The sequence below is a fragment of the Rhincodon typus genome, chromosome 8, assembly GCF_021869965.1.
Source record: "Rhincodon typus isolate 14 chromosome 8, sRhiTyp1.1, whole genome shotgun sequence".
In the NCBI taxonomy this organism is placed as follows: Eukaryota; Metazoa; Chordata; class Chondrichthyes; order Orectolobiformes; family Rhincodontidae; genus Rhincodon; species Rhincodon typus.
In genome coordinates, this window is record NC_063339.1 from 82,405,098 (window position 1) to 82,418,916 (window position 13,819).

Sequence of the window (13,819 nt, forward strand, 5' to 3'; positions counted from 1 at the left end):
ACCTATAAGCCCGGTCAAATTTCTCTTAGCTTCAATTGCTCCGCTGCATCACAAATCTGTCAGTCCTGAAACTTTCTGCTGAATGAATGAGTCTATCCTTTATCAGCAACCATCCCATCCCTCAACAATGTGTGGTGATCTCTGTTCTGAGTACACGTGGTCATCCTCGGCCGGGAGGATAGATACTGTGAGTTTCTGAAATAAAGGAAAGGGTGTTGGAGGACACTAAAGGGTGTTGTGAGCCTAATCAAAAAGAAAAAAAAGAAGCATTTATCAAGGCTAGAAGGCTGAGAACACAGGAAGCAAGGGTAGAATACAAGGAAAGTCGAATGAAACCTAAGCAAGGAGTCAGGAGGGCTAAAAGGGGTCTTGAAAACTCATTGGCCAATAGGATTAAGGAAAATCCCAAGGCTTTTGATACATATATAAAGAGCAAGTGGGTGGCCAGGCAGAGGGTTGGCCCACTCAAGGACAGGGAAGGGAATTTATGTGTGGAGGAAATGGGCGAGGTATTAAATGAGTACTTTGCATCAGTATTCACCACAGAGGAGGACTTGGTGGATGATGAGTCTGGGGAAGGGTCTGTAGATAGTTTGGGTCATATTGAGATCAAAAGGGAGGACGTATTGGGGGTCTTGAAAAACATTAAGGTAGACAAGTCCCCAGGGCCTGATGGGATATACCCCAGAATACTAAGAGAGGCAAGGGAGGAAATTGCTGGGGCCTTGAGGGAAATCTTTGTATCCTCACTAACTCCAGGGGAGGTCCCAGAGGATTGGAGAAAAGCCAATGTTGTTCCTTTGTTTAAGAAGGGCGTCAAGGATAATCCAGCTAATTACAAGCCAGTGAGCCTTACATCAGTGGTAGGGAAATTGTTGGAGACGATTCTTCGAGACAGGATGTACTCAGTGGCCATATTAGCGAGAAGCAACATGGTTTTGAGAAGGGGAGGTCGTGTCTCACTAACTTGATTGAGTTTCTGAGGAAGTGACAAAGATGATTGATGAGGGTAAGGCAGTGGATGTTGTCTACATGGACTTTAGCAAGGCCTTTGACAAGGTCGCTCATGGCAGGCTGATACAGAAGGTAAAGTCGCATGGGGTCAGAGGTGAGCTTGCAAGATAGATTAAAAACTGGCTCGGTCATAGAAGACCGAGTAGCAGTGGAAGGGTGAGTTTCTGAATGGAGGAGTGTGAATAGTGACATTCCTCAGGGATCAGTGTTGGGACCTTTGCTGTTTGTAATATATATAAATGATTTGGAGGAGAATGTAACTGGTCTGATGACACAAAGGTTGGTGGAATTGTGGATAGTGATGAAGACCGTCAGAGCTGGATATAGGTTGGTTGATAACTTGGGCAAAGTGATGGCAGATGGAGTTTAATCTGGAAAAATGTGAGGTAATGCATTTTGCAAGGTCTAATCCAGATGGAAAATATACAGTAAATGGCAGAACCGTTAAGAGTATTGGCAGGCAGAGGGTGTACAGGTACACAGTCAGTGAAAGAGGCAACGTAGATGGAGAAGGTAGTCAACAAGGCATATGCCATGCTTGCCTTCACTGGCCGGGGCATTGAGTTTAAAAATTGGCAGGTAAAGTCGCAGCTTTATAGAACCTTAGTTTGGCTGCATTTGGAATATTGTGTTCAATTATGGGCGCCACACTACCAGAAGGATGTGGTGGGTTTGGAGAGGGTACAGAAAAGATTTACCAGGATGTTGCCTGGTATGGAGGCCATTAGCTATGAGGAGAGGTTGCAGAAACTTGGGTTGATCTCACAGGAACGACAGAGGTTGAGGGGCAACTGACAGAGGTCTACAAGATTATGAAGGGCATGGACAGACTGGACAGTCAGAAGCTTTCTCCCAGGGTGGAAGAGTCAGTTACCAGGAGCCATGGGTTTAAGGTGCGAGGGGCAAGGTTTAAAGGTGATGTACGAGGCAAGTCTTTTATACAGACGGTGGTGGGTGCCTGGAACTCGCTGCTGGGGGAGGTTGTGGAAGCAGATATTACAGTGACTTCTAAACGGCGTCTTGACCAATACATGAATTGGATGGGAATAGACGGATATGGTCTCCAGAAGGGTAGGGGGTTTTAATTGTGACAGGCAGCATGTCGGTGCAGGCTTGGAGGGCCAAAGGGCCTGTTCCTGTACTGTAATTCTCTTTGTTCTTTGGTCTTTGTTTTTTGACCCCAGTGGGATTGGAAGCCTCTATGGAGAGAGAAATAATGTTCATGTTTCGAGCTTGTTACTACTCTTTTCTCTCTGCATTGATATGATGGAATTTGGAAACTTCTTTCACTAAATCTTGGAAGGATAGATGTACACACAGAAAAGAAAAATCAAACAAAGGGAATCATTTGTATGTCTGATTTCTAAGCTGGACTGACACTGTTTTTACTAAAATCTTCTTTTACAGAATATTTAAAGAGGATTCATAACCAAACACTAAATCAAAATCTAACACAATCAATAGATACATCAAAAACTATTGGAAAAATTATTGGCATTTGAGTGTATGTATTGAGTTCCACTCACCGCATATAATTTCTCCATCATATGCTCCCTGTCGATCTGGACCTAAATTATACTTGTGTATCCTGTGATCCATTTCCTTTCAGTTAAAATGAATATATTGTTTTTATCTAACTTATTTAAAACAACAGTAAACGGTACAGCTCTGTCAAATCTCCCTTCAGCTTCAGTTACTCCTTCACATCATACATCTATCAATTTTGAATCCTTCTGGCAAATGAACCTTCCCTCCTCATCCTTCACAATGTGTGGGTGATCTCTAGTCTGCACAGACCCAGATGCTTTGTCTTGCTGTGGGTGAGGTCATCACAATGGAATAACTGCACAGTGACTGTGAGTTTTTTCTTTAATTCCGCATTTCTGATATTTTTCCAGCTGCAGGCTCCACAAGATAATTTCAAACTGAAAACAGTGATATTGTTGAGTGTTTTCCACCATTCATCAACAATTTTGAGCTTTTAGAGCTGTGCCTATTACCTGTGAGAGGTTCTGTGGCTCTTGGGCTGGTTTGCCTCTCTGGAATGGATCTGAATCCATTTCGATACATTGTTTCACGTCTACCTTCCCTCTGTCTGTAATAATGCAAATACTTGTGTCATATTTCTCTGTTACTTTATCCAGTTGTGTCCAGATGAGATTTCCACCACATTCCCGTGACCATATACTGTGGACTGAGAAGCTTTATGTTCCCACAATATCCTTCTCAGTCAAGTATTGTTCTTCCTCCACTGCAGTTTTTTTCTGCTTCTGAGCTTATATTAACAACCAAATTCTGCACTGTGTTTATTCTCTGAAATTCATTCAGCGTATATTGAAACATTGACTCTGTGTCTCTCTCCACAGATATCAGTAAATATTGCCAATCTTGGAGAAGATGATATTTGACCTTCTTGAACCGCTGCAGTCTGTGGAGTGAAGGTGTTCCTGCAACGCTGTTAGGTAAGGAGTTGTAATTGATAATGAAGGACCAGTGGTATTCGTCAAAATGATCAATAATTTGTATTGTTTTTACATTTTTTAGTGCCATCCAATGACCTGAGATATTACAGAGGATTGTCATAAAACAATATTTGACACCAGGCCACATATGGAGATATTAGGAAAGATGACCAAAGGCTGGACCAGAGAGGTAGGTTTTAAGGAATATCATAAAGTCATAGGGCCATACAGCACAGAAACAGACTCTTTAGTTCAAATAGTCCATGCTGATCATAATCCCAAACTGAACAAGTCTGCACTTGGCCTCACATCCTTCCAAATATTTTCTAATCATGTACTTATTTAAACATTTTTTAACATTATAACTGTAGCTGCATCCACCACTTTGTCTCAAAGTTCATTCCACACACGAACCACGCTCTGCGTGAAAAAAATTGCCTCTCATTTCTTTTTTAAATCGTTCTCCTCTAACCTTAAAAATATGCCCCCTTGTCTTGAAAGACCTCACCACAGAGAAAAGACACCTTATCCATACCCTTCATTGTTTTATAAACCTCTATAAGGTCATGTCTCAACCTCAGACACTCCAGTGAAAAAAGTCCCAGCCTATCCAGCATCTCCTTTTAACTGAAATCGGCACCATCCTGGTAAATATCTTCTGAATCCTTTCCAGCTTAATAATATTCCTTCTATAACAGGCTGACCAGAACTGGACCACCACATACTGTAGAAGAGGCCTTACCACCGTCCTGTGCAAGCTCATTATAATGTCTCAACTACTATATTCAAAGGTCCTGAACAAAGGAAATGAAGTTGAAAATCAGGGAGGTTTGGGGAGTGAACTCAATAGCTTATGGTCTTGGAAACTGAAAGAATGAAAAAGGTTGGACAGGTAAAACCAGAAGTCCACAGGAGGTTGGAAATCAGGGAGTGTACATATCTCGGACAAAAAAAACCTAAAGAACTGCAGATGCTGGAAATCAGAAACGCAAACAGAAATTGGAGAAACTCAGCAGGTCTGGCAGCATCTGTGGAGAGTTAGCAGTGTTAACATTTCGGGTCCAGGGACCCTTCTTCAGAAATATCTCAGGGGATTGTGTGGCTGGAGGAGATTATACCAAGAGAGAGAGGTCTGATGGAGAAATTGTAAAATAACAATAAGAATTTCAATATCTTGGTGCTTTGTCACCTAGAAAATGTATAGGTCAGGGAGCTCAGGATGAAGGCAGGATGAACAGGACTGGGTGTGGGTAAAGATGTGAGCAACAGATTTTTGGATGACCTCAAGATTACAGGGAGGTGGAATGAGGGAGGCCAGCTGGGGGTATGTTAGGTTAGTTAAGTCTAGAGGTAACAAAGGAATGAATGAGAGTTTCAGCAGCAAATGAACTTAACATGTCACTGAAGTTAAAATATATGTGGTCTGTGTGATGATGGGGATATGTGATTGGAAGCCCATCTTGGGGTAGAATATTCACTATGATTGTTGGGAGATATTATATTATAAGGTCTCTTTACTAACTCACTCAACCACTTGCTATATTCACTAATACCGCATTCCCATTCATTTTATATTTACTAATACCGCATTCCCATTCATTCATTCATAACCCTTTGCTAACTCGCTGTTTAGTATAAAGCATTTTCATTCATTCATAAAACTGATTTTTGTAGTGCATTTTACTATTGCGAGATAGGCTAAATTAAAACATTCCTTTGAACCCCATTACTGCTTCTTCACACCTTCAATCCTTATCAGACCTATTTACATCAAAAGCTACCTCTTAATAAATATCAAAAACTACTAACCTGTTCAGAAACAATACCCTCACTGCCATAGTGTCTCCACAACCCACCCAAAACTATCAAACGATTATAATTTTAATCAGCCCCTTAGCAACCCTCTCTCGGGACTTGAATAGGTTGCAGAACATCAAACAAGTTTCCTCCACTTGCATGTACCTGTTAAATACATATTGATTAGGGGGCATCTATCCCATTTAAGAAAGTTACTATCAAAACAGTGTTTCTGTGAAATTGCATGAATGAATGAAACGCACACTGGCAAATAGTAAACAAAATCTCACAACACAGCTGTGGTAATCAGTTTAATATCTTTTATACTTTTATTTAGTGCATGTATAATTTCTAGCTTATTTAGATCATATAGGTCTAGTATTTTTATTAACATTTACTAGTTTAAAAGATAAAAGGACTGACACCTCTTAATTATGCAAGTAGATCAGACAGGCACTCTAATCCGAGTCGCAGCCAGCACTTAGCAAACGTTTAAACAATCTCCTGCTTCCCCAGGACAGATGTCTCATAAACCTCTGAGTTCAATAGATAAAACTGTGTAACACCATAGTGATAGAATTTTAATATATGTAAGAACTGTGCATAAAAAGGCTACTGTAAGAACTGTACTTTGGGATTCCGTCGCCACCTCAAACTGTGCTACTGTGGATGCTCAATAAAGAGGCTATTTTTGCTACCCACCGATTTCGGTCATTATTTGAAACATGATCCCACATTGTGAACAGCCTGGTTCAGCCTCAGCCAGTAACCTAGGAGAGAGATGGAGTCAGTGGTGGGGGAGTGAGGTTTGGCTCCCAGCCTGGATTGACATGTTATAGCTAGTGGTCCATGACCTAAAGGTGACAAAATGGCCACTTGGAGCTTTTTTAGCTAACACAAAATGGCTGAAAGGGTTTGGCAGCTATGTACAGCAGATGTTCACAGCTAGACTCGTAGTCTCCATTTAGATGTACTGGATGAGATGAGATTGTCCAAAGGAAGAAACATTAGGGAAGTTAAAGTAATAAATGTAATAAATAATAAATTGTGTAAACACAAACTCCAAAAAAAGCCATTGGCACAGGAGGAGGGACAGGTCACGACTGAGAGAGATAAACAATTGACTTAAGTCCAAATGTAGATAATTCAAAGAAATTCTTATGTCCAAAGATCAAGGAAAGAGTGATAAAGACAGATTACACAGTAGAGTGAAGATGTAATTATGTCCCCTAGTTGTGTGTGGAATCTAAATAAGTTTCATTTAATGGCTTGGTAAACTTGTAAACTGGTTAAATTTCACTCTTAGCAGTGGAATTCGAATTGATGCTTTTATTAAGAAAAGATAGTTAGTAATGGAAAGTGTTTAGAGTGGAAATAGTGAAGATTTATTTAAAAATGAAACTTTAGTTTAAAATCCACATACAGTATGTAAATAGCAGGGTTCGTAAACTGCAGTTGCAATTCAGAAGGACTGTTGTTTTATCTCTCAGGCTGAAGTGAGAGAGGGATTGTTCTCAATTTGTCAGCTGTGTAACAGTAACTTTACATATATATTAGAGTTTATTTCAAAGACTTTATAACAATTGGTAGAAATTAATATCATTCTTTGTCTGCCATACTAAAGTTATGACAGAATTTGGAAGAGTTCATAGAGATAAGCAAGTATTTAGATTGTTGGTAATAATGCAGTGTGGCTGGCAAATGTCTGGGAAGGAATAAAACTGTCAGAAGCATTGTGAGATCCCAAAGACAGATGGAGGAGGTATCTGGTAGACATCATAAGATTATGGGAGGACCTAGGGTTGTCCATATAGTTGTCCATCATTGATCGAATTAATACTGGTTTGGATGTATAGTTTAGGGGGATGTAGCTAACCATGACATCAATGTTGTATGGAATTATTGGAACGCGAAGGGTATAAAAATGTGTATTTGCATTGACATCCGATCTCAGCTGTATTTAAGAGGGCAACTGGGCTGCACGTGAAAGCCAGATTCATGGTGGTCTCTGGCCCTTCCCACATATGTGGTAATAGAGCCCTGAATAACGATCACTTGTGCCAAGGAACACAGAACTTAAGACTCCTCTTTGATATTTCTCCCTACAACAACATTAGGAATTGTCTGATTTTATGTAGGCTACTCCCTTTTTCAGGCAGGAGCAGACTTGGCAGCAGAGCTGAGTTGTGAACTATCAGATCTTCTAAGACAAAGTTTATTTGTTGTCAAGTAAACTACAGTGCTAAACTCAGACAGCGATTTGCAATTGAATGCGAGCTACACTGCTTATGTCGATAAATAGACAGTAAAGCACTAAAAGGACTTCTCGTAGCTTTTGCAACCTCTGTTATTGAACTTTTTTTCTCTCTTCAACCTTTACATTATGATTCTGTTTGCTCACCACTGCACAGACTTTTTTTGAGGATCTATTTTATCATTGTTCTTCTCTGATTATCCCCTCCCTGTGCCCAGCCACAGTTCATATGAGCAATGCTCACCTCAAGTAACAACACAATGTTTTGCATATTCATCTTACCTCAGGGTTCATAGAATCCCTACAGTGTTGGGACAGGTCCTTCAGCCCAACAAGTCCACGCTGACTCTCAGAGCATCCCACCCAGACCCACCCACCTAATCTACACATCCCTGAACACTACAGGAAATTTAGCATGGCCAATCCACCTAGCCTACACATCTTGGGACTGTGGGAGAAAACTGGAGCACCCAAAGGAAACACACGCAGACACAGGGAGAATGTGCAAACTCTACACAGACAGTCGCCTGAGGGTGGAGTCAAACCCAGGTCCTTGGTGCTGTGAGGCAGCAGTGCTATCCACTAAGCCACCGTGTCGCCCCTGAGGGGTAGCCTCATAAGGATGGTATTTGGGGAAAGTACATATCTCAGATTTGAGAGGCTGGAGGTGGTTACAGAAGTAGGGAAGATTGTAAGGCTATTTGTTGTTATTTATTTCGCCAACATTTCACTGTTCGCTGACAAAGCAGCTTCAAGAGCTATTTTTAGGTTTTAGCTGCAGGAAGCTTTTCAAAACATGACTTAAAATCCCAGGATCTCTAACTTGACGTCTTTCTGATCTAATTTCCATGGTTAGTTTATATACTCTACTGCAAATGCAAGATTCTAATGACAATCTATGTTAGCTTCTAACAATCAAATTCAATGTTAAAACGTATCTCGTTGCCAACCTCAAAATTGCAGCATGAAACCAATGAAAGAGTCAGCTGGCCCTGGGGATGTGAGAATGGATAGGGCTGGAAGCAGTTCCAATCCTTAGATTCCACATGTCGATTTAAAAAGGAAACTGAATATTTTGTCAACCTTTCCACCCCCACCTCCCAACGCATGCACATACTTGATCAATTACAGTTTGTCGTCCAGATGCTTCCAATTGCTTTTACCTGGTGCATCTTGTAGGTTTCAGCAAGTGTAAGAGTCAGGCTTCTCAAATCCCGGTTCTAACTGCTCAGATGTTTTTGCTCTTCACTCAGAGTTCCAGAGCCCTGGAAGGTCCTGGTAAAGACTGTTCCACTTGTACTTGTGCAGGGCCAGACACAGGTAGTGCGGGACACTGTATTGTGGTGGGAGATAGAGGTGCTGTGTAGGGTACTTCCTCAGTTTGGAGATGAAAATAGTGAGAAGGGGAAAGCTTTGTTTGGATTTCCTATGCCATCTCCTGAAGCTGCATCACATCATTGCCCATGGCTCTACCTCCGTCCAGTTTGTGGAGATCGATGATATTTTGTAAGCCCATGAATATAAGATCTGTTACTCCGTTTAAGGCAGCAGAACCCTCCCGTACCACTGTGGTCATGGCTTGCGTGGATCATATGCAGTGTCATGTTTCAAGCTCCATGTAGGCAGTCTCGGGAACTTTCTCCAACCTCAAGACCCCATGCATTCCTGCAGTTCCGTTTTCCTTTTCAATTCAGGCCACCTACATCACCCAACGAGTGCAGCTGCCGCTGAGCAAGCTCTGCAAGTCACCCCCCCATTCAAAAAAAAATCCTCTCTATTCATTTTTTTTTGATCAATCTTAAAATCGATCTCTGCAATCATCTGCGAAGTTGACACTGTGTAAGGTTCCATGAGATGCAAGTTGCTGTTGTTATTGCATTAGGTGACGAGAATCAATACATTTCCTCCCCCCCAACTCGAGAGGGACCCTCAGCCTCACTTCCGGCAGCTGACGAACTGCATGCAAATCGCCGGCTCAATGTGGGTGGGTCCATGTTCAATAGGAGGCGAAATGCCGTGGCGGCTGGTTCGATCGGAGTGAACGAGGAGGTGAGGGGGCGGGGCCATGACGTGTTCTCCTCGCCCCACCCACCCCTGTACCCGCGCGCAGGAGCGTGGAACGCTGGGCTTGGATCCGGAACGCTGGGCTTGGATCCAGAACGCGTGCAGAAGTCTGGAGACACAGAGAGTGGGAACGGCGGGAGGGTTTCATCAAAAGTTGCTAACACTAACTCTAGACTCCCGTTCTGCCAGGCGTCAGGAATGATGTGGAGGTGCAAGGTGTTGGACAGGGTCAGAAATCACACGAGAGCAGGTCGTAGTCCGAAAGGACTGCGGATGCTGTAAACAAAGTCGCTGGAAAAGCTCAGCAGGTTTGGCAGCATCTGTGAAGGAAAAAAAAGAGTTAACGTTTCGGGTCCGGTGACTTTACCTTAGAATTGATGGTGGCTGGGAAAACGTCAGTTTATATTCAGAAATTAGGGAGGTGGGTAGGGAGTAAACGATAGGTTAGAGCCCAAAGAGAGAGAAAGACAGTTGGACAGACAAAGGAATTGCTAACGATCAGGCTGGGAGGGTGAGTAGTTGTTAATGGGGACTGATGGGGACTGTTGGGGACTGTTAGTGACTAACAACAGGGAGTGTGTAATGGCAGGCTATGTGGTAACAAGGCCTGGTGTGTGGGGGGCTGGGACATGGGAGAGTTTAGGCCCTAAAATTATTGAACTGGATATTGGGTCCAGAGGGCTGTAGGGTCCCCAAGCAGAAAATGAGGTGTTGTTCTTCCAGCTTGGGTTAGGCTTCGCTGGAAACTAGAAAGAGATCTTGGTCAGGGAACAGGGTGGTGCGTTAAAGTGGCAGGCACCAGGTAGCGAACAAAACGCAGATGTTTGGCAAAGCGGTCACCCAGTCTATGTTTCGTTTTCACCAATGCACTGAGTTTCCTCCCTCCTCCTCCAGGTGTTAGTGACAGAGGTAGTATCAGACACAGAATTTATAAGTAAAAGATCAAAAGGATCAAACCCCTGATGAAGATGCATTAAACAAACCTAAGATGGTGTTAAATCTTTAATCAGTTAAAGGTTTTAATTGATTGATATGTATATGTAAATCCCCAAATTCCTTTCAAGTCACTGTCCCGAGGCATGGTATATTGGTGAAACTATGCAGACGCTATGACAACAGATGAACGGACACTGTGCAACAATCGCCAGGCAGGAATTTCCCTCCCAATGTGGGAACACTTCAGTGGTCAAGGACACACAGCCTCAGATCTTCAGGTAAACGTATTTCAGGGTGGTCTTCAGAATGCACAACAACGCAGAGTTGCCGAGCAGTGACTGATAGCGAAGTTTGGTACCGAAGAATATGGTCTCAACGAGGATCTTAGTACATGTTGCACCATGCTGCTTTCACTCACTCACTCACAGATCCTCTCCCATACACACAGTATCTCTCTCCCACACACAAACACTCTCGCGCTTGCTCTCACTCTCTCTCAAAGAAGAACAAAGAAAATTACAGTATAGGAACAGGCTCTTCGGCCCTTCAAGCCTGCACCGACATGCTGCCTGTCACAACTAGAACCCCCTACCCTTCTGGGGACCGTATCCCTCTATTCCCATCCTAGTCATGTTTTTGTCAAGACGCCCTTTAAAGGTCAGTATAGTATCAGCTTCCATTACTTCCCCCAGCAGCGAGTTCCAGGCATCCACAACCCTCTGTGTAAAAGACTTGCCTCATCCATCACTTTTAAACCTTGCACCTTGCACCTTAAACCCACGGCCCCTGGTAACTGATTCTTCCACCCTGGGAAAAAGCTTCTGACTCCAGTCTGTCCATGCCCGTCGTAATCTTGCAGATCTCTATCGGGTCGCCCCTCAACCTCAGTTGTTCCAGTTAGAACAACCCAAGTTTCTCCAACCTATCCTCATAGCTGATGCCCTCTATACCAGGCAACATCCTGGTAAATCTTTTCTGTACCCTCTCCAAAGCCACCACATCCTTCTGGTAATGTGGCGACCAGAATTGAACACAATATTCCAAATGCAGCCTAACTAAGGTTCTATAAAGCTGCAACATTACCTGCCAATTTTTAAACTCAATGCCCTGGCCGATGAAGGCAAGCATGCCATATGCCTTGTTGACTACTTTTCCACCTGCGTTGCCACTTTCAGTGACCTGTGTACCTGTACACCCAGATCCCTCTGCCTGTCAGTACTCTTAACGGTTCTGCCATTTACTGTATATTTTCCACCTGGATTAGACCTTCCAAAATGCATTACCTCTCATTTTTCCAGATTAAACTCCATCTGCCATCACTCTGCCCAAGTTACCAACCGATCTATATCCTGCTGTATCTTTTGACGGATCTCATCACTCTGCAATTCCACCAACCTTTGTGTCATCAGCAAACTTACTAATCAGACCAGTTACATTTTCCTCCCAATCATTTATACATATATTACAAACAGCAAAGGTCCCAACACTGTTTCCTGAGAAACGCCAATAGTCACAGCCCTCCATTCAGAAACGCACCCTTCCACTGTTACCCTCTGTCTTTGATGTCCAAGCCAGTTTTTTTTTACCTATCTTGCAAGCTCACCTCTGACCCCGTGCGACTTTACCTTCTGTATCAGCCTGCCATGCGGGACCTTGTCAAAGGCCTTACTGAAATCCATGTAGACAACATCCACTGCCTTACCCTCATTGATCATCTTCATCATTTCCTCAAAAAGACTCGACTGAGATAGTCAGACATGACCTCCCCTTACAAAACCATGTTGCCTCTCGCTAATACGCCCACTGATTTCCAGGTGGGAGTAAACCCTGTCTCGAAGAATCCTCTCCAATAATTTCCCTACCACGGATGTAAGGCTCACCAGCCTGTAATTAGCTGGATTATCCTTGCCAGCCTTCTTAAACAAAGGAACAACTTTGGCTTTTCTCAAATCCTCAACATGACACAAACTATCTACACAGATCTACCTTCCTCAGACTCATCATCCGCCAAGTCCTTCTCTATGGTGAATACTGACACAAAGTACTCATTTAATACCTCGCCCATTTCCTCTGTCACAACACCAAAATCCTGGGACAAGCTAGGCAGAGACAGGCACAAGAATTCCTAGAACCCTGGCACTCCAGGAAGCATGCTATTAATAAACACATAGAACTCGACCCCATATACATTCCACTATGAAGGAAAACCGGAAGTGAGGCGATCCATCTCAACGGACCCCAGAGTTTAAAAACCAGGCGGGAAAACACACCGACGCTTCATCGGAGGCTGCACTGACGGTGTTACCCAGCATGGTAACGAAAAGTCTGCAAAACAAGAAACCAGCTCGGTGAGCCAACCAACCTCAACACCCACAACCCAAGCTACAAATCTACTCCAAAACCTTAGAAACTACACCTATCTTTATCCATCAATTCCTTAAAGCTTATGAATTGTGAACACTGTTCCCAAGCTACTCCCTGAATGAAAAGTTGACCACCTTGCCATGGTTAATTCCCCAATACTAGGTCCAGTATGGCCCCTTTCCTAGTTGGACTATCTATATGCTGTTTCAAGAAGCCCTCCTGGATGCTCCTTACAAACTCTGTCCCATCAACGCTCCAAGCACTAAGTAATTCCCAGTCAATAAATGGGAAGTTAAAATCACTCATGATAACAACCATGTTACTTGTACATCTTGCCAAAATCTGCCTACATATCTGTTCTTCTATCTCCTGCTGGCTGCTGGGAGGCCTGTAGTAAACTCCAAATATTGTGATTGCAACCTCACTTTCCTGAGCTCTACCCATATTGTCTCTCTGTATAAGCCATCCAAGGTGTCCTCCCGCAGTACGGCTGTGATAGAGAAGTAGTGCAACTCCCCCACCCCTTTTGTATTCCCCTCTATCCTACCTGAAACATCTGTATCCTGGAACATTAAGCTGCCAATCCTCTCCCTCCCTGAAGCAAGTCTCTATAATAGCAACAACATCATAGTTCCAAGTACTGATCCAAACTCAAATTCACCTGCCTTACCTGTTGCACTTCTTGCATTGAAACATTGAAACACTGTCTGTCTCTCTCTCTCTCACACACAGACTCTCTGTCTCTCACACAGACACCCTCTCTCTCTCACACACACACACACAGACACTGTCTCTCTCTCTCTCTCACACACACACACAGACACTGTCTCTCTCTCTCTCCCTCACACACACACAGACACTGTCTCTCTCTCTCACACACACACACACAGACACTGTCTCTCTCTCTCACACACACACACACACACAC